Source organism: Berghia stephanieae, chromosome 1, assembly GCF_034508935.2.
Source record: "Berghia stephanieae isolate SIO BIC M18660-M18661 chromosome 1, UCSD_Bste_1.3, whole genome shotgun sequence".
In the NCBI taxonomy this organism is placed as follows: domain Eukaryota; kingdom Metazoa; phylum Mollusca; class Gastropoda; order Nudibranchia; family Aeolidiidae; genus Berghia; species Berghia stephanieae.
Genome location: NC_088360.1, coordinates 60,691,737 through 60,711,736, shown reverse-complemented (window position 1 = coordinate 60,711,736; position 20,000 = coordinate 60,691,737). Strand labels below are relative to the sequence as shown.

Sequence of the window (20,000 nt, the reverse complement as noted above, 5' to 3'; positions counted from 1 at the left end):
GTTTATTTTCTTTGCGAGGGTGAGGGGTGGGGGAGGGGGAGAGGGGAATTCTTTTTCTTTCTTGTTGTTGTTATTTTTCTATTACTTTTCTTTCTCCTTATTTGGCGAATGGACTACTAGACGATTGACCTAACTAACTAAAAAAGTCGACGCCGTTAGATATACAATGATGTTAACTTCTTTAAGATTTCTGATGTCATTATTCCATGGTATATGTATTACATATTATACGAAAATGTATGGTTATATACTTGGTTTTTTCTATTCTGAATATGAATCTGGGTGCTTAATTTATTACAAAAGCAGAAAATGCAAGATCATATTTCCAATTTATTCAGTTCCGGTTTATAAGTTTTTTTATTCTAATATTTGTAAACAATCTATTGTTTTTTCATTGTGCTCTTCTGGACACATCGTAAGAAGCTGCTGGCAAGGTGTTCCATGAAGAAATATATCTAGTTATTAATGAGACGTCCAAAGTCAAACAATAAAATCCGGTGTTATTTTTATCAATGTGAGCAAATCCGGGTAATAATCTAGCTCAAAAGCAAACGTACATGGAGTGAGGCTTACACCCCCCCCCCCTTCGTTTTGGGACTTCACTGCAACACTTTCTTTACTTGGCCACCCCGCTTCACCACAAAATGTAAAAGAGATAAGATAAATATATCACATAATTGTAGATAAAAGTGTATATTCCCTACAAAGGTATCTCTTGCACGAACTACCTGAAAAAAGACGCCTGGGCAATCCATTTTCGCAGACAATAAGTTCAAGAACATATTTCTACTTCTTCCGTGTATCATAACAACCAAATTTTATGAATAAGAAAGAAGAGTTAATGTGATTAAAGTGATTAGGTTCAAAATTGGACTTTTATGTAGATACAAGAACATCTGGACCGGTCTAAATAGGATTCCACAAATATATCATTAATACGCTAATATTTCATTAATTCGGACTCGTGCAAGTCATATAGAGCCAAATTGCTTTTTCACATGATGGACATCGCCTGTCAAGCGTCATTTCTGTACTCTTAATACTACATTTTTGTCTATACCATCCACCACCATCGACGAAGAATTTCTCGACTCATCGTGATTTTGTCCAGAACTTTGAAAGCCTGATCGAGTCAACGACTGAGTTATCCAAACGTTTTCTGGTCATTGGTGATTTTAACATCCACGACGACTCTACAAGTGATCAACACTCTGCTGCTACGAGGGCAATTCTAGATCACAACAGTCTTATCCAACAAACCCAAATACCATAACATGCAACATCGATGTGCCTACGCCAAGGTGAGACAAAATAGAAGTTACATCCCGCAATCTCTGCGCCATCGACAAAGACACTCAACAAAGACATGAAGGACGAGTTCAAAAGATAATGATGCGAATTTTTCGACCATCCTCAACAACACCCTTTCGACAGTTCTAGAATTGTCACAGATCGTCAACACAACAAGATACTATTCGACCAAATGGAGGATTCTTTTGGAGTCACCGACACAGCACTCAAGTGGTTTTCTAATTACTTGAAGAATCGAAAGCAACGAGTGTGCATAAATGGAACATCTTCGACAACCATCACACTTAATTTCGGCGTTCCGCAGGGGTCACTTTTGGTCCATTTCTGTTCACATTCTACACCACACTTCTTACTAGCATCATTCAATCCTACAGCATCAGTCATCATCTTTATGCCGATGATACACAGCTATATTTCCAAATTTCTTCTTCCAACTTAACTTCAAACAAGACAAATATCTGTAACTACTTATCTCACATCAAACTCTGGACGACCTAAAACTAGCTAAAATTTAATGATGATAAAACGGAATTTATAGTCTTTAGAAATCAAAGGAAAGACCCTTCTAACGGAAGAACTTTTGAATTGTGACTCTGTCATTTTCAGGACCTGAATTATAAAACAAAACCTTGGTTTTGATTTTGATGAATTTATGAATATGCAATAGCATATAACAATACTCAAAATCTACATTTTATTGTAAGATCTATCAGTCATATCCGCAATCATATAGATGAAGAAATTTGCAATATGCTCATTAATTCACCTTTTGCTAGCCGGCTAGACTATTGCAACTCACTTCTTTACGGGCTCCCAAAGAGCTTGATCGCAAGACTGCAGTTGTTACAAAACAGAGCAGCACGAATTATCACCCAGACCCAAAAGAATGAGCATATAACTCCCGTTTTGGAATACCTTCATTGGCTGCCCGTGGAGAGGAGAGATGGTTATAAATTAGCTTGCCTTGCCTTTAAATGTTTTTACAACACTGCTCCAGATTACTTAAAATCACTTCTTACAGTCCATATTCCAAGTGGCTCCCTCAGGTCTTCGAACTCAGTATCATTTGAAATAAAAATCCCTTAAACTAAATTCTCTGAACGATCTTTTTCCTTTTCTGCTCCAGCTGTGTGGAACTCATTAACTACAGGGGGAAGGGGGGGGGGTGGATGTATACTTGTGTGTGTATATGTGTATGTGTATATTTATTAATTTGTTTACTTATAATTTGTTGTTGCCATTGTGAATCGCTATTGATCATTGTAAATGGATAATGGTGCTTTATTAATTTTCCATTCCATTACGTTATTATTATTATATATTATTATTATTATTATTATTATTATTATTATTATTATTATTATTATTATTATTATTATTATTATTATTATTATTATTATTATCATTATTATTATTATTATTATTATTATTATTATTATTATTATTATTATTATTATTATTATTATTATTACGGGCCCATACTGGAGTCGACTAATATGTGGAAAGACAACGCCGGAATATAGTTTTTCAATCATTGTCAACTTCCGGTCAGTGATCACACTTAATACCGATTGTCTATATCACAAATAAAAAACAAAGTAACAGTCGAACAAACAGTTTTTGTCTTGTTCTACTTTTGGAAAGGAATTATCAGAAGGAACCATTTCACCTATTAATTGTTGATAAAATCCAGCAGGTCAAATAACATTTCACGATTGAAGATAGCTCTATCCACGCACCCATCGCTTTATCTCTATCTACCATTATGTTTACATCGTTGAAGCTACTCGTGCTACACAGAATACTTATAAACAAACTTTACAGACAACAAATTGTCGGCGAGTTTGAGGGAATTCTTGATTCCAACCTAATTGATTATTCTAAAGCAATTCACACTAAAGTGAATTTCATAGGTGGCACAAAACATGACAGAAATGGGTTTCGCCAGAGGGACGCATCAGAATGAGCGGGTTTTATTCTAAGAAAGAATCGAAGGAGATTGTCTAGTGCGTCGCATGAAAAGGGATCAGTATTGATGACACATTCAAGCCAAAGGTATCAGCCAGTTAACTGCCGTACTCCGGAAAACACTTATTTATTGAAACTAATCCTCCTTCAAATATCCATCAATTTAAACGCCCTCATCTTGGTAAAAACTCTCAAACCTGGCACCTCGTGAAATCAAAAGTTCGAGAGATTTTGCCAAGATGAGGATCATGTATTTCGATGAATATTTGAAGGACGAGTTTTCTTGCCAAATCTATAAATAGGTGTCATTTCAGAGTAAGGCAGTGATCTGGTTGAAGATGAGAAATCTACAAGTTGTAATTGATGGGATGACTGACTATACTGTCCTACTTTGAAAAACACATTCTAAAATTTTGGCCAGAAAACTCCTCCTTCAGATACTGATCGATAAAAATTGCCTTTATCTTGGCAAAACTCTCAAAGCTGGGACTATATATATATATATATATATATATATATATATATATATATATATATATATATATATATATATATACCTGTGAAAATCAATGCTTGTCATTGGGGACCAATACAGTTTTAGTAAGGTTCCATGCGTTTCTGTTATTCTTTCGAATCTACAGCTCTTTATTTTTCATTCTATCTAAACATTATTGGACTCGGATCATGATTTCTCTCAGAAGTGAACAATCGAACTTAGATCTGTAGCGTTTTGGCAATTTACATATAAAACGATCCAGTTTGTTGGGGTTTTTTTTTAATCACGTTACTTTATTCTGTTATTTATCCGCAAACAAATTGATAAGGCTGGTAGCGTGAAATGATAGAGATAAAAATTCAATTCCACGTGCCCCATTTGGATATCGGTAAAATCAACAAAGCCGTGCAGACCACACCGATAATTGAATAAATGTGTGAATGTCAATTGATCATTGAAATTCGCTACTTGCCTTAATGTTGATTCAACAAATATAATCCCATAAACTTTCCCATTAAAGTGTTTACCATTTGCTGTCCTTCCTCATTGATATTCCTAACCACACTTTACCGATTAGATGATTAACTATTAACGAGCGGTGTTAGATTATAATCAGATCTTACATGATGACACATCGTATTTACTATGAGATTAGTAAAAGCGGTGTGATATTAACGACTCTCTCTCTCTCTCTCTCTCTCTCTCTCTCTCTCTCTGTGTGTGTGTGTGTGTGTGTGTGCGTGTGTGTGTGTGTCTCTCTCTCTAAGTCTGGTTAGGATAAAATGTATCACGAAAGTACAGATTAAAAGAATAAGATATGAAGTGAGTAGAAAAGTGCCAGAAGACAATAGAGAATAAAAAAAATTTTCGCGGCGGTGGTGGAGTTTGAACCTGCGACCTTATTGGTACGACAACTCCGCCTGGCAGGTGAGAGCGTGGCTCTACCGTGTGAGCTATCCACGAACACAAAAATATTCGTTTCAAACCCAAAGTCATTTCTAGATCCCTCTCTCACCCACTTCTTGAGATCGCCGATTCGTTCACCACCATCGCGAAGTAATTTTGACCAGCAGTTAAGCTTAATAGCCAATATTCTCATCACAAACATATAACATAGAAACGATTGAGACATTGAGTATGCTCCGGTGTATGGGGTGAATTTTTAATTCAGAAAAGTGAGTGGAGCAGGCACTTTTGTTAGTAACAACAAGATATGAAGTGAGTAGAAAAGTGCCAGAAGATAATAGAGAATAAAAATTAAAAGAATTATTAAAAGAATACACACTACGCCCGACTTTGAATGGATAATATAGACTTTTTCTGAATTATATAAGGAAACAACATAGGTTGCGAAATATTTGGGTCATAGGCTATCATCACCGTTGTAATAGAGGAAAAGAATGCTGGGAAGATTCTCTTTTAGGATCAAAGATTAGAATGACATTTGTGACATTATCTTTCCCCATAACATTCTCATTCTTTAAAACAACACTTAAAAATACAAGTGAAAACGAGTATCTTAGTTTCACAGAGCTCTACAATCGTAAGACTTTCGAGTTCTTACTTTGGTAAAGAAACCAATTGTCACGGATGAAGAGTTTAGTCACACGTTAACTCTATTGCTCTGGAAACACATTTATTTTAAGAGTTTTTGCCAAGATGAAGGTCATTTAAATAGATCGATACTTGAAGGGCGAGTTTTCTGGACATTTTTTTCAATATATGTTTTTCCAGATTACGGCAGTTAACTGTTTAATGTAGTAAATTGTTTTCTAGGCGTCCGTGGTAAAAAAAATGGAATCTAGCAATGATATAAAAGCACATTTTATTGTTATTTATGTGGTCTATCCGATTTCACACGATCTGGTATATCCGATTTGACACGATCTGGTATATCCGATTTCACACTAACAATGTGCACTAATCAGCAGGTCTGATTAACAAACGCAATTATGGGTTGGATTTAACATTATTGTAATGGAGAATATTTCGTCATTATAGCAATGAGAACATAAAAATGTGGGGTATCAGACCTACAAATAAGGACTGTTCGGACATGAACTTTGTATCCAGCAATCCATTACCATTATTTGGGAAAAGAGAGTTATTGTATGTATTTTAATAAAAAACTAAATCAATGATAGTAATATAAAAAATGGGATTATTTTTTGTCCAAAAGCAAGAAGTCTGGAAAGGAGCATACGGTTTTTATGAAAGGAATTTATTAATAATCCGACATCCTAACGCTATTTGGTAATATTATCTAAAACTGAGAGAGAGAGAGAGAGAGAGAGAGAGAGAGAGAGAGAGAGAGAGAGAGAGAGAGAGACTAAATTTGATTGATGCGGAAAGGTAGGAACAGCATTCTTTCATTCTTTGAGATTAATATACAATTCTTTCATCTCTTTGTATTTATTAAAGGAGTGATTTTTATCTTGCCCAATAACACAACGAGCTTGCGAGTATGTGTTATTGCACGATAAAAAATATAACGAGTTTAATAAATACAGAGAAATGAAAGAATACGCTTATTTCACCCTTACAAGTAAGATAATAATATATTTTGTAACCAAATGATATGGTATCAGTACTTCTATTCATCATAATGTGTATCTTTCTCCTTCTGCTTGAATGACAATTTGACCCAAAACTCAAAACGTGGATTTGTATTCAGAAAAGTTATTAATTGCCAATCAGCTGCCTTTTACACTTAATCTCATTTCACAGCAATAAAATGTGCGAAAATATTCTGCAATCATTGAAAACAATTTTTATTCAACGCCTTCAAAGTATTTTTTGGAGATAAAGATAAATAAAAGGGAGTAAATCTGACTCATAAATAAGGGAGCAACACAAACGGTGTTTCGGCCTTTGCCCTTTTTTCAAGTAGACCCTATATATATATATATATATATATATATATATATATATATATATATATATATATACATAGACCTTTGGCCTTTTTCAAGTAAACCCAATATATATATATATATATTATATATATATATATATATATATATATATATATTGGGATTACTTGAAAAAGGCCAAAGGCCGAGACGTCGTTTGTGTTGTGTTGTTCCCTTATTTATGAGTCAGTTTTACTCCCTTTATCTTATCTACATTTTATTGACACATATAGGCACCTCTAGTTATTGGTCAAAGCATTATTCAATAAGTACGTATTTACTAAGAAATAATAGGGTTTTCCTATGTGAGGGGTGGAATAATATCAATTGTTAATGGGTCAATGGTGAATAAAAAGATATTTGAAAAGCAGGAAGAGAATAAGAATGATCCAAGACATGCCATTTTTATCAAATACTTTTTGAGAGTAAAAGTAGGTGTGTTATTTGTAGATAAAGAAGTTGAGGTGGCAGAAATGAGGATGTTGAGGGGTCACTTGGCTGGACAAGAAAATATAAAGTGAGAAATTAATTAATTCAAAGGTTGGCTGAAGTGAAGAATGCATCAATAAAGATGGGAGAAGATATATTGAAACGGTTAGGACTTGTAAATAGACGAGAGATGGCGTACATGGGAAGGAAAGTGATGGACTTACAATTAGAGGGAAAGAGGAAAAAGGGACGCCCAAAGACTAGGTGGTTGGATAAAGTAAAGGACGATATGAAAGAACCGGGCCTGGAGGAAGAAGATGCTCTGAACCGAGATTCCTGGAGATGTGGCATTCATTATGGCAACCTGAAAAATGCGGGATAAGCTGAAAGAAGATGAAGAATTTGTTGAAATTACGCATCTACAATTTTGTCCGGTATCAAATAAATATGAGCTGGAAAGCGCTATGGCGGATCACACATTATCGAGCAAACGAATGAGAATTCTAACTAGACAATTGTAAATTTGATATTGATTTAAGTCAGTAACGAGGTGATGCCATAGATAGAATGGAATTTGTGCAAATAGTCCATCCTTCTAAACTTTCAATGTTTAAGACTTTTGTTACAAAAGGCCAGTTAATATCAATTGTCAACGAAAGCAATGCATGATCATTCATTAAAAGCGACCAATTTTTAATCAAGTGGAGAAAAGAATACTGTAGTACGGAGAAAACGATTCTCAAATTGAGATTAGAGAGAGAGAGAGAGAGAGAGAGAGAGAGAGAGAGAGGGAGAGAGATGGGGGGATATATATATATATATATATATAATATATATATATATAGAGAGAGAGAGAGAGAGAGAGAGAGAGAGAGAAAGAGAGAGGGTGAGTGAGTTCGTGAGTGAGAGAGACAGACAGACAGACAGACAGACAGACAGACAGACAGACAGACAGACAGAGAGGGAGTGGGGAAGGAGAGAGAATGACAAAAAAAAAAAGAATGAAAGAGAAAAAAACGAAAGAAGGGAGGAAAGAAAGGAGGAGAGAGAGAGAGAGAGAGATGAGTGTGTGTGTGTGAGAGAGAGAGAGAGAGAGAGAGAGAGAGAGAGAGAGAAAGAGAGAGAGAGAGATGCAAATGAAGCAAAAGACCGGCAGATAAAAAATTGAAAATGTTCTGTAGAGAGAACTACCCCCTTTCAACAGCAAAAAGTAATGAATACTTTGCTGGCTGTTTCATTAGCGAGGTCAATTGTTCACCACCTGTGGTGTCGTCCGGGAGGAAATGACACTCTTATTGAACTTCGTGATATCAGAATAAAATATTGACTCAACTAGTTATTGGTAATCAATCTCCATCATATGTGAAGTTTAGATTGGATTTGTCTGAGATCGGGCCCGTCCCCTATCCCTTCTATGTCGTTTCATGCTATGTCTTTGTTAGCTGCACGACAATGCTGTGAGCAATACAACTTGAGAGAACATTTTGCATGGCATGTATATGGGCATAATATGCTCATTCTATTTTGCATTGTTTTATCTGAGATCATTAATCTGAATTTTAGTCATGTATCATGGTAAGGTAAAAGACATTTTATACATGTGATGGAAGTGTCCGATTACCGTGGTCCTCGTCCTGAAGAAAGTTCATTGAACGGCAACATAGATAGTCTTCTCGGAGCAGAAAGAAGTTTCAAAAAATGAGTGATGGAACGGAATACATAGCAGAAAATTCGAATGAAATGTTTATACGCTTGTCAACAACTTGTATATGTATTTCAACAGTAATGCTAAGTCTTACTGGGTCGGACGGTTTATTTGTAGGCGACGAAGAAGGAGAAGAAGAAGAAAAGGAATATATATATATATATATGGGGAAAATGGATGGGTGATCTTCATGTGTGTACTATGGTTTGAATCACAAACCTTATTTGTAGTGTCATCTCTTAAATTTTGTTTACCATCATTTATCTTTTTTATGATAATCAGGTATTCTCATCTTTTAAATGTTACTGAAGTAAGGGTAAATCAATGTAATGAAGTATATTACACGCCAGCTCCATTGTTTACTTGGAGCTTAATTGTGTGGAACCGGCGCTATATAAATTATTATTATTATTTATTATTATTATTATTATTATTATTATTATTATTATTATTATTATTATTATTATTATTATTATTATTATTATTATTATTATTTTCATTATTTCATTATGTAAAGGAAATTTTTGATAGTCAACACCAATTGCAAAGATCCGACGAATAAAATTAACCAAGTAAGCATCTAATTGATCGAAAAGGAAGTATCAGCTTTAGTAGCTTTCGACAAGTCAACCTAATTCATCAATAAAAAAGATTCCATATGGCATCATCAGATATTGCCAAGGCATTCCATGAAAGAATTTAGATAATCCATCAAACAAACGCCAATAGGGATCACCCTCTTTGTCCAAAGTGAGCACATTTGGGTTAATTAATAATCTTGCCAAAGATGAAATAAAATGAAAGTGCCTGAAGTGGGCCTTCCGGTTCACAGTGCAATACCTTAACCTCTCAGCCACTTTGCCTCAATCAATATCTTAAGTAAAAGAATTCTGGGCAAAATGAAATTGTCACAGTGCACCAGAGTGGCTAAAAGATAGATAATATGTCAATCTCACGTTGTCGGTACATAAAATATATTCTTCAGTTACAAACCGTTGATATTTATAGCAGTTTCATAAATTAGATAAACCTTAAGTAGATAAGAAGTAGCATTCACTTATAAGGTTAATTTAGAAAATGGCGATGAGTCTTATCGTAATTATATACAATTACATAAAGATTAATATCGTACTTATATTGATAAGTACACAATAGAATTCTGAAACACTAGGTTCATTGATAAATCTAAACTAATTACTCACCACAATGAAAAGTGCAGAGTAAATGAATCCAGAAGTCCGGTCTACTCGTAATCCGTAATTCTGAAATAACAGAGGGAGGAAATAACAAAATATTCCCCTCCGACACTTTGATTCTGATAATATGTTGATCGCACCATAACATAATGATTCATTTTACAATGTGATAGAATCAAATAGTCAACTATTATTTAGTGTGTGGTTCACGTCAAACTTGCAACGACTACAACATTCAATACTATCGTGTTATTACTCGACATCTGTTTTTTCGCTGCGCGTGTCAGCTCCATGCTTCAGCGGTTTTCTAACATATGAAATGCTGGTAGTTTGACTATGATATTATGTGGCCCACCGTCTCAAAACGGTATTATATCGCAATAAATATGACCCATAAAAGTGAATTCAGAGGATAAAATTATATGATATAGAACCTTAGAGTTTTTATTTCATGCAAAAAATTATATTTGTTCTCCACCATAAGGCACACAAAGTAACGCCAGGTTATATATCTGTGTCCATAAATTCAATGTTCAGCACCTTGTCCATCCCGACATAATACCGTTTCTAGACTGTGGGTCACATATTATGTTCTTATATCTCGTGATTAAAACCCTCTGCTGATAAAAAGCCAAACACCGCTTTATATCTTTTAAGTAGCTGACATTAATCTACTTGGCCTGCTACATCACTTGTGAATATATCATTGACCCCTTGATTTACGACTGGATCAACAAAACAGTAATAACACATAAAAGTGAAGATTTGAATTTTAATATGCACTAACATAATTCACAAAATGGAAGGTTAATAGATATAATTGGAACACAGAGAGTGATGATAATGATGGTGGTTATAAAGAGGTAAAGGATGATGAATGATGCTGTTGATGATGATGTTAATGTTGATGATGATGCATGATGATGATAATGATGATGATGATGATGATAATGATGATGAAGGTGATGATAATGATGATGATGATGATGACGATGATGATGAGAATGAGGAGGATGATGATAATGCTAGTGATGACGATTATAATGATGTATTACATTGTAACACCAAGCTTTTAGTATTTATATATCCTGCTCCGCAGCGCAGTTAAAATGTACTGTTTTAACAAAGACAATAATAATATACTAATTAAAACGTGGGGCCCGTTTTACGCCCAGCTTCAATTAGACAGTGATAGAGCCTTTACAAATGTTTTTTTCCATCATTGCCCCCTCGCCCCTTCCCTCCCCCCCCCCCCATCCCACCCTACGCCACCCCCAAATATAATAGAAATATTACCCACAATGATCTTTGATATGTAAAACAGTGTATTGAAATAATGAGAAAAGACAGGAATTTGAAAAATGACACGGTGTCTTAGATGACAAAAATAAATTGACAGAGTTTATTTATAGTTTTCAATGTGAATCAGTTCATTCTTCATTTCAAATAATATGCAGATATCTATATAAAAATATCTGTAACATAAAATTACAATAAACGTCACATAAGAACACATGGAAAGTAAACAAGACGCGAAACATGATTAAATCTAACGCAAACTTTCAAAACACATTAAATGTTATTTATTTTGGCAAGAAGGCTATTAATTGATTTTCACAAATATTGATCGATTACGATGACCTTCCAAATTTTCCCAAACTCAAGTCTGACATGTCTTTTAAGTGGCAAAGAAATGCAGAATGACAAATATGGAGCAGGCATTGATGTAAGAAATAGATCTGAAAGAATGTGCATGGAACAGTGCCCGACAAAACAAAATATATTTCTTATGTTTTATACTCATTTTTTTCAGATCTTCAATGAAATGCAGTAATGATAAGAATCACCCAAAACGCATAATGTCTTTAACTATAAAACAATGAAGCCGTTTTATGCAATATCAATCCGCCCTCACAATTTGTCATGGCGGGTTTTTTTAACTAACATTTTATATAGCGAGCTATCCACAAAATTTAGTCAGGGCACTGTACAAGGGGTCACAAGTCAACAGCATCATTTAAAATGTAGAGAGATACATGATGCTAGTAAGGGGTTATTCCAAGTTGTTTTCTTTCTCAAACAGCGCTTCTACCGACCAGAGTACGATAAGAAAAATGTGAGAAAAAAGCCTGCTACAAAGACTCAATTTTGTGCCTTCAGAGCGGGACTCAAAGTAAGGACCTGAATGTCCGAAGGCAAGGGTTACCACAACAGCACAAAGCCGTACAACTTTTAAGATTATTAGACTTTTGGAGCGTGGAAACACCCTTGCTACTGGTTACCCTTTCAATAGAACTCCAAGTAATAATTATAATAATGAAATGTATTTATATTGTGCCCAATCCTCTATAAATAAAGCTATAGGCGCATAATAATAACTTCAATCCATTCAAATCTCTCTCTCTCTCTCTCTCTCTCTCTCTCTCTCTCTCTCTCTCTCTCTCTCTCTCTGTGTGTGTGTGTGTGTGTGTCTCTCTCTCTCTCTCACTCTCTCTCTCTCTCTCACTCACTAACTCTATTTATCTATCTCAGTCTCTCTCGCTCTTTAACTCTCTCTCTCTCTCACACACACACACACACACACACATACAGACTTTCTCTCCGTCCTCTCTCTCTCTCTCTCTCTCTCTCTCTCTCTCGCTACATATCTCTCTCTTTCTCATAAACACACCCACGCGCGCGCGCTCTCACACACACACACACACACACACACACACACAGACGCACACAAACATTCCACCATCCAACTATTTAACATATTTAAAAATCAAGTAATATATATAAAGCACTTTACGCCAGATCAAATGTTTCATTGGTAGGGGGAAAAGGGGGTGGGGCGAGGGGAGTGTAATCTTGACTCGTAAGCGGAGTTCATAAATAACACGGATTCCCTATTACCGATAGTAGATACAAGTATGGCTTCATCTAATCCCATGAAACAAACGAATGATATACTATCTAAACGACCTGGATAATCATCCCATGCAGATTGTCTAGCATATCATAACAATTCCATACACTAATTAATGATGGCGAAGAAGAGATTATCGGACAATAGAGATTTATAGTGACACGTAAGGCGCCACGTATCGCCTGTCATTCATTTATCTCGTAAATATCAAATGATCGCCTTATTCTAGAAGGGTTTTTCTTTTTCTTTTTTTGTAAACCACTTATTCAAAACTCGCAATATTTGCTGAGAAATAAAGGCCATTAGCAACGGCAGTTATCTATTAAACTTCTACTGTACAAATAAATAATCTAGAAATGTAAGACAGACGTTTTCTTTTCTTTAATGATAAAAAGATTTTTTTTTAAAAGCCCAACAAAAAAATAAAATAAAAAAGAACAAGTAACAAACAAACGTGGTATACAAATACTGATGATACTAAAGATAAAGCATTATTAACTATGATAACATTAATGAAAATACCATTGTTATTTTGCTTTTTAGGAGGGAGGGGGGGGTGTTGGTTTATTTTTGTTTGTTTGTTTGTTCTGCTTTTTAAAAATTTTGGACAATAAAATAATTGATTACTAAAAAATAATTCGAGGTATCAAAAAAAATCTATTAACTATAATAATAATAATAATTTTAAAAATACAATGTACAAAAAATTTCCTATTGATGAATAAAGTATTATTATTATTATTCCAAATAGAAATGAACCACCACTGAAATTCAAAGAACCATTAAGCGGACCAAACATCACCAAAAGTGAAATTGAACATGCCATGGAACGAATGAGGGATGGTAAACCAACAGGCCCTGATGAAATATCTGTAGAGGTATTAAAAAGCCTAGGAGATCTAGCAATTGATGAACTTCACATATTATTCAACAATATATACAACACTGGGAAAATTCCAGAAGATCTCTGTAACTCTATTTTCATAGCAATACCAAAGAAAGCAGGTGCAGTCAGATGCGAAAATTTTAGAACTTATGTTTAATAAGCCACATCAACAAAATACTGTTGCGTATAATTATCAACAGGCTAAGGAATAAGATTAACCCAGAAATCGCAGAAGAACAATATGGATTCCAACCTGACAGAGGGACAAGGAACGCAATATACCTCCTCCGTGTTTTAAGTGAAAGAGCTATACAGGTTCAGACCCCACTATACCTCTGTTTTGTCGACTACAAAAAAGCTTTTGATAGAGTACGCCACGAAGAAATACTAAAACAACTGCACTCCATTGGCGCTGATGAGAAAGACCTCAGACTCATGCAAACATTATACTACACCCAGCAGGCATCTATCAAAATCGGAAACTCTACAGGAAATTCCATTCCTATTAAGAAAAGAGTCCGTCAAGGGTGTGTTGCCTCACCAGATCTGTTTAATCTATACCAAGAAACAATCATGAGGGGCATAACTAATATGGAGGGAATAAAAGTAGGAGGTCACAACATAAATAATATAAGATACGCAGACGATACGGTACTCATTGCAACATCAGAAATCCAACTTCAAAAGATTGTTGACAAAGTGGTAGTAGATAGTGAAGCCAAGGGAATGGAAGTGAATATCACCAAAACGGAATGCATGGTAATACAGAAAAACCCCGACAACAACAACACCTGCAATATAACGATTCACGGCGAGCAACTTACCAACGTAGAAAGTTTTAAATACCTAGGTTCAATAGTGACAACAGATGGAAGATGTAACCGAGACATACGAGCAAGAATAACTCAAACCAAACAGGCCTTCATGGACCTGGGAAACATTTTGAAAAACAAACAGATGTCGTTCGAGATTAGATTCCGAGTCTTGAAGTGCTACGTGTGGCCAATCTTGTTATACGGATGCGAAAGCTGGACTACAAATGCAGAAACACAAAAGAACATTGAAGCTTTTGAAATGTGGTGCTTGAGAAGGATGCAGAGAATATCGTATACTGCACACAAAACGAACGAAGAAGTGCTAAAACAAACATACCAACAAAGGAAACTAATGCCCTTAATAGCGGATCGACAACTATCCTTTTTCGGACACATAGTAAGGAAAGATAAGAATGAATACCTGGCAAGTTGTGGAAAAATACCTGGTAAACGCGCCCGGGGGAGACAAAGAAAAACACTCATAGACCAACTGAAGGGCTTCACCAACCTAACAATCCAAGAGCTGTTTGAAAAAGCAAGAGACAGGGAGGAATGGAGAGAGATAATTCATGCAGTATCCGAAGCCTGGACCAGGCATGGAACCTAGAAGAAGAAGAAGATTATTATTATTATTATTATTATTATTATTATTATTATTATTATTATTATTATTATTATTATTATTATTATTATTATTATTATTATTATTATTATTATTATTATTATTATTATTATTATTATTATTATTATTATTATTATTATTATTATATATATTATTATTATTATTATTATTATTATTATTATTATATTATTATTATTATTATTATTATTATTATTATTATTATTATTATTATCATTATTATTATTATATGATTATAAACTTTTGGCAGCCGCTAATTGTAATGAAAGGCACACAGGAATAGTGCCCATTACACAAAACAGAAGCGATCATCCGTCTCGCACCTAAACTTCATAACAAATAACAGTGAACCATGAAGGAAATTGGCACAAAGAATTAAATCTTAAAAACACCGAGGCGTCCAATCGAATAATTAGGAAGCAAAAGGCATTGCATGAGTCAGCAGGTCAAAACGTACCACAGCTTAGTCAATGTATCAATAGCGAATTATTCAAGGTTTCCTTACTGTAATACAGTTGTTTTTACCCCCTGTTGTTAAGCCACTGATTGACAATATCATCAACTTGCCTCTCTCCACTTTTCCCAAACAACGCTTTGTCATTTTAATTTATTGAGCTCGACTTGGATTTCACCCGTATGTTTCAATACGCCCCGCGTATCTGACTTACTTGACTTAGATGCCTTTCGCGTCTCGACCGAAAGATCGGGTCGCCTTGGCTGTTTCCAGTATTTCCTGTGTGAGGTGTCTCCAATATTGCCGGTCCTCTGCTAGGGTTCTCAGATTTTCAAGGTCCCCTGCCGTTATGAGACTAATGCTTTGTCCAAGTGTTGTGAGGTTTTTGTTTAGGATCACGGGAGTGTTGTGATCGGTCTTCCTCTGAAAAGGTTCCCGTGTTTTTGGAAGTATCCCGACATGGCTTGGTTTGCTGGTATGTTTTTGTCCCTGCGTAGTATGTGACCGAAAAGTTGCCATCGTTGTTGTAAAATGTCAAGGGAGATTGGTCTTTCTTTTGTGATCTTATAGAGTGATTCATTTGAGATCTTTTTGGGGTATTTGATGTCCAGTACCCTTCTTAGCTGTGTGCGATGGAAGGCATCCAGATGTTCTTCTTCGGATTTTGTCAACGCCCAAGTGCCGCAGTTATACAGAAGTACCGGTTTTACAAGAGCATGGTACAGTTTCAGTTTGGTTTTTCTCTTTATTTTGTCACCTCTAATCCATACATTGGTGAGTTTACTGAGTGCGGCGTTTGATAGCTGTTTTCTTCTTTGTACATCCTCGGTGTCTCCAATTAGTGAGCCGACTTTCTTTGTTCTTTTCCATTCCTCTTTGTTCCTCGATATTGTTGTAAATTCGGTTTTATTGGCATTGACTTGGAGGTTATATTTCATGAGGGTATTTTGTATGATGTCTATATTTGCTGGTGTTGGTCCAATAAAATCGACATCATCTGCATAGGCGATTTCTCTAGGGATTGCATTCTCAATATGAGTCGTTGGTTTTGGAATGACTTTTCGAACTTCTTTCAGAGCGTGTTCTAAGTATATTGTGAACAGAATCGGGCTCAGACTATCTCCTTGGGGGGTCCCGATGTTACTTTCGAACTGCGTCTGTTTTGTGGCCCCGTATATCCTTGGTTGTATCTTTGTGTTGCTGAGGAGAAATCGGATTATTCGGAGCTCGTCTTCGTCTACTATTTCTGTTAATATCTCCAAAAGTTTTCCTCTGTCGATCGTATCAAAGGCTGCGGACATATCGATTCCGGTTATTGTTATGGATATGTTTTCTTTGAGTGCCTTTGCTGCCAACCATTTATGTGTCCATACAACGTCCGATGTGCTTCGGTCTTGGCGAAACCCGCTTTGGCTATGTGATAGATAATTTTCTATTTTCGGTCTAATTCTGTTGAGGACAATAGTTGACAGTGTTTTTCTTATGGTATTCAGTAATGTTATTGGGCGCAGGTTGTTTACGGGTCCTTTCGTTTTTCCTGGTTTTTGTATTGTAATTAGGACACCGCTGTTTATGTCCCAGTCTTTGTGTGTTGAGAATGTTTTGTTCATTGCCCCGCGTATCTGCCGTAGAAAAGATTTATAAATGAGAAATGGCAACTTATTCGACTGACAGTCGTTTTGTCTAATGTTTAAAATGTTTTGATAAATTTCAGACTATCGTTTACAAAATAATATTTTCTCATTCCTACTTCCTCCTTTTATTGTTGTTTTCTATCTTGAATTTTTTTTAAAATACATTTCTGCTTATTTTTCATAAGATAAAGATACCAAAAGTTAGGTTAGAAATAAAAACAAATGGACAAATTTGAAAGGATAATCGAAACTATTAAATTCAATATTTCCATTTCACATATTACATCATAAGTCATTAGATAATGGGCTGTAGATTATTCCACTTTCAATAACGCTAAAAAGGCAGCAATAAATTCCATTCATACTTTTGATACGCTTTTTCGCAAAGTACGTTTCAATCGATCAAACAGACAGTTGCAGCATCCCCGAATGTACATCAATTTAGCAAAGGAGATCCATAAATAAATAAATAAAAACGAGCATTTATATAGCGTGTCTAAATGGTTTTCCAATATTAAATGCGCACAACACATTTAACGCATCGCAAGCTGTTGAAACGCGTCATTTTTGCTCTTGCTTTCATACAATATCCATCACTCCCATGCATTCATTCACACCTGAGTTGGATAATTGTGTGCAAAGTGTCTAACCCGATGAGATAGTGTCTATATCAGAATGTGGCGCTCATTGTTACCGTTTCGGCCTTTGACCAGGTTTAACATTGCTTGAGGGTGACGGAATAGTGATAAAAATGTCATTGTATTGCAAATGAATCCATTTGTAACCATCACTGATATTGTATGAAGCGAATTCTTTTGTTTTATTTGTAATTGCTTGTTTATTTTGTTGTTTTATTGTTTTATTGGTTTTTTTTCCAAGTATAGCTTTGGCTCAGCCAAACTTGGTCAAAAAACTAGTCGTTCAGAGCTTATGGAACCGGAGTTCATTCCGGTAATTTAGCGTTAAATGGACAGAAACAAACGCGTGCTACCCTTTTGATAGACGTCTATTCTATCACATAGTACTTTTCAGCATCAGTGATCCAGCAATTGATGGTGTGCATATAAGTAAAATACACATCTGTTCCCGCCAGATCAACCTTATCAATACTCAACTATGTAAAACTTTAACGTTTATAGTTTGCTGGCTGTCTGAAAACAAAGAGGAACAGCCAATTGACGTCAACTGCATGAATTCTATACAACACATTTGCTTGGTGGATAGTAGAGATTACTTACTTATCCGAATCAGTGACCATCTGAGCTCTAGCCCTTCGGTCTATGGATAGTAGAGATAAATTTAACACCTTAACTACACCAGCGCTAATAATATTGGTATCTGTTATTACGCGGGGGGGGGGGGGGGGGGGTTGCTCTACCAGCTGAGCTGCCGGTAATCCCCTAACCTTTAACTTATAAAAATAGAACATTAATCATCCGAGGATGTACTTCTGTGCTAGTGCATGCATTTTGTTGTTATATTGGGCATGAGTCGCCAACCCCTGGTTGAATGGGATAAGCCGTCAATTCATGTCAATTTGGTTTTGAAAACTGACAGTTATTTATACAAAAAGCTATTTCCAAGATAAATCTTTCAATTTTCAATCAATTAACCTCCCATCTTCATGGCATAGGGCCAGCCTATTCGACAGATTTTAAACAAAAGAAGCATCAGACAACTTGATCTGGTTACAAAAGAATGATAAATGATAAAGAGCAGCTTTCATCGCATATAGACAATTTACAGAGTTGAAACAAGAGAAAAATTACGAAGTTCAAAACAATTTTTGATAAATGGATATCTTTTGCTTCCGTTAAAATATTTAAAAGTTCATAGATTTTGTGTAAACAATCTTCTCAACCCACACAAGATAATTTGTCACTGGTCTGGAAACAATTGGATATCAACAAGGAGGTGGATGATAGCGATGGTGATAGTGGTCGTGATGATATGGTGAGGACGATGATGATAATAATAATGATGATGATGATGATGATGATGATGATGATGATGATGATGATGATGATGATGATGATGAATATAGTAACATTAAATCGTCATAATGATTATAATAAAACTGATAACAACAGCAGTAAATGAATGCATCTGAGATATGAAATGATAGTGTTGTGAATCATATATTGAGATAGAAGAATAAAATAAAAGAGAAAGAGTGTGTGTGTGTGTGTGTGTGTGTATGTGTGTGTGAGAGAGAGAGAGAGTGAGAGAGAGAAGGGGGGGGGGGGTAGAAAGCGATTCAAATTATAGAGATTGTCAAAGATTTTTAATGATTAAATCATAACACAAAATTTTCCTGAATGCAAACTTTGAAAAATAAGAAATACGGACATTCCTGAAGTGCAGTGTTTGAACTTTCCAAGTATAAATAAACTCATCAAAGTATTTTAAGGCAGCATCAAAACGTGTTTATTCTGTCACAAAAATATATTTTGACCTCTTAAAAAGAACCTTATCATTTAGGTAATTGAATGCACATTATTTTATATAGAACAGTTTCTTTATTTAAATGCTCTTTCCAATGCTTCATGTGTTCTCCGAGAGACCAAATAAAAATTCTATATAATTCCATCAGAATAAATCTGTTAATTTCCATTTTTGTAATACCACAGTGACATTAAACTT

At 35.2% G+C, this 20,000-nt stretch overlaps 1 protein-coding gene and 1 long non-coding RNA gene across 1 annotated transcript in view; one reads left to right on the top strand and one right to left on the bottom strand.

The window, feature by feature from the left end:
* LOC144978783 (uncharacterized) overlaps positions 1–20,000 on the top strand; it is a 429,130-nt gene that overhangs the window by 220,278 nt on the left and 188,852 nt on the right.
* Positions 1–20,000, bottom strand: part of LOC144978767 (orexin/Hypocretin receptor type 1-like) — a gene marked incomplete in the record, with an annotated part of 367,308 nt that overhangs the window by 183,532 nt on the left and 163,776 nt on the right. The window contains 1 exon segment of the mRNA XM_078925242.1: positions 10,024–10,083.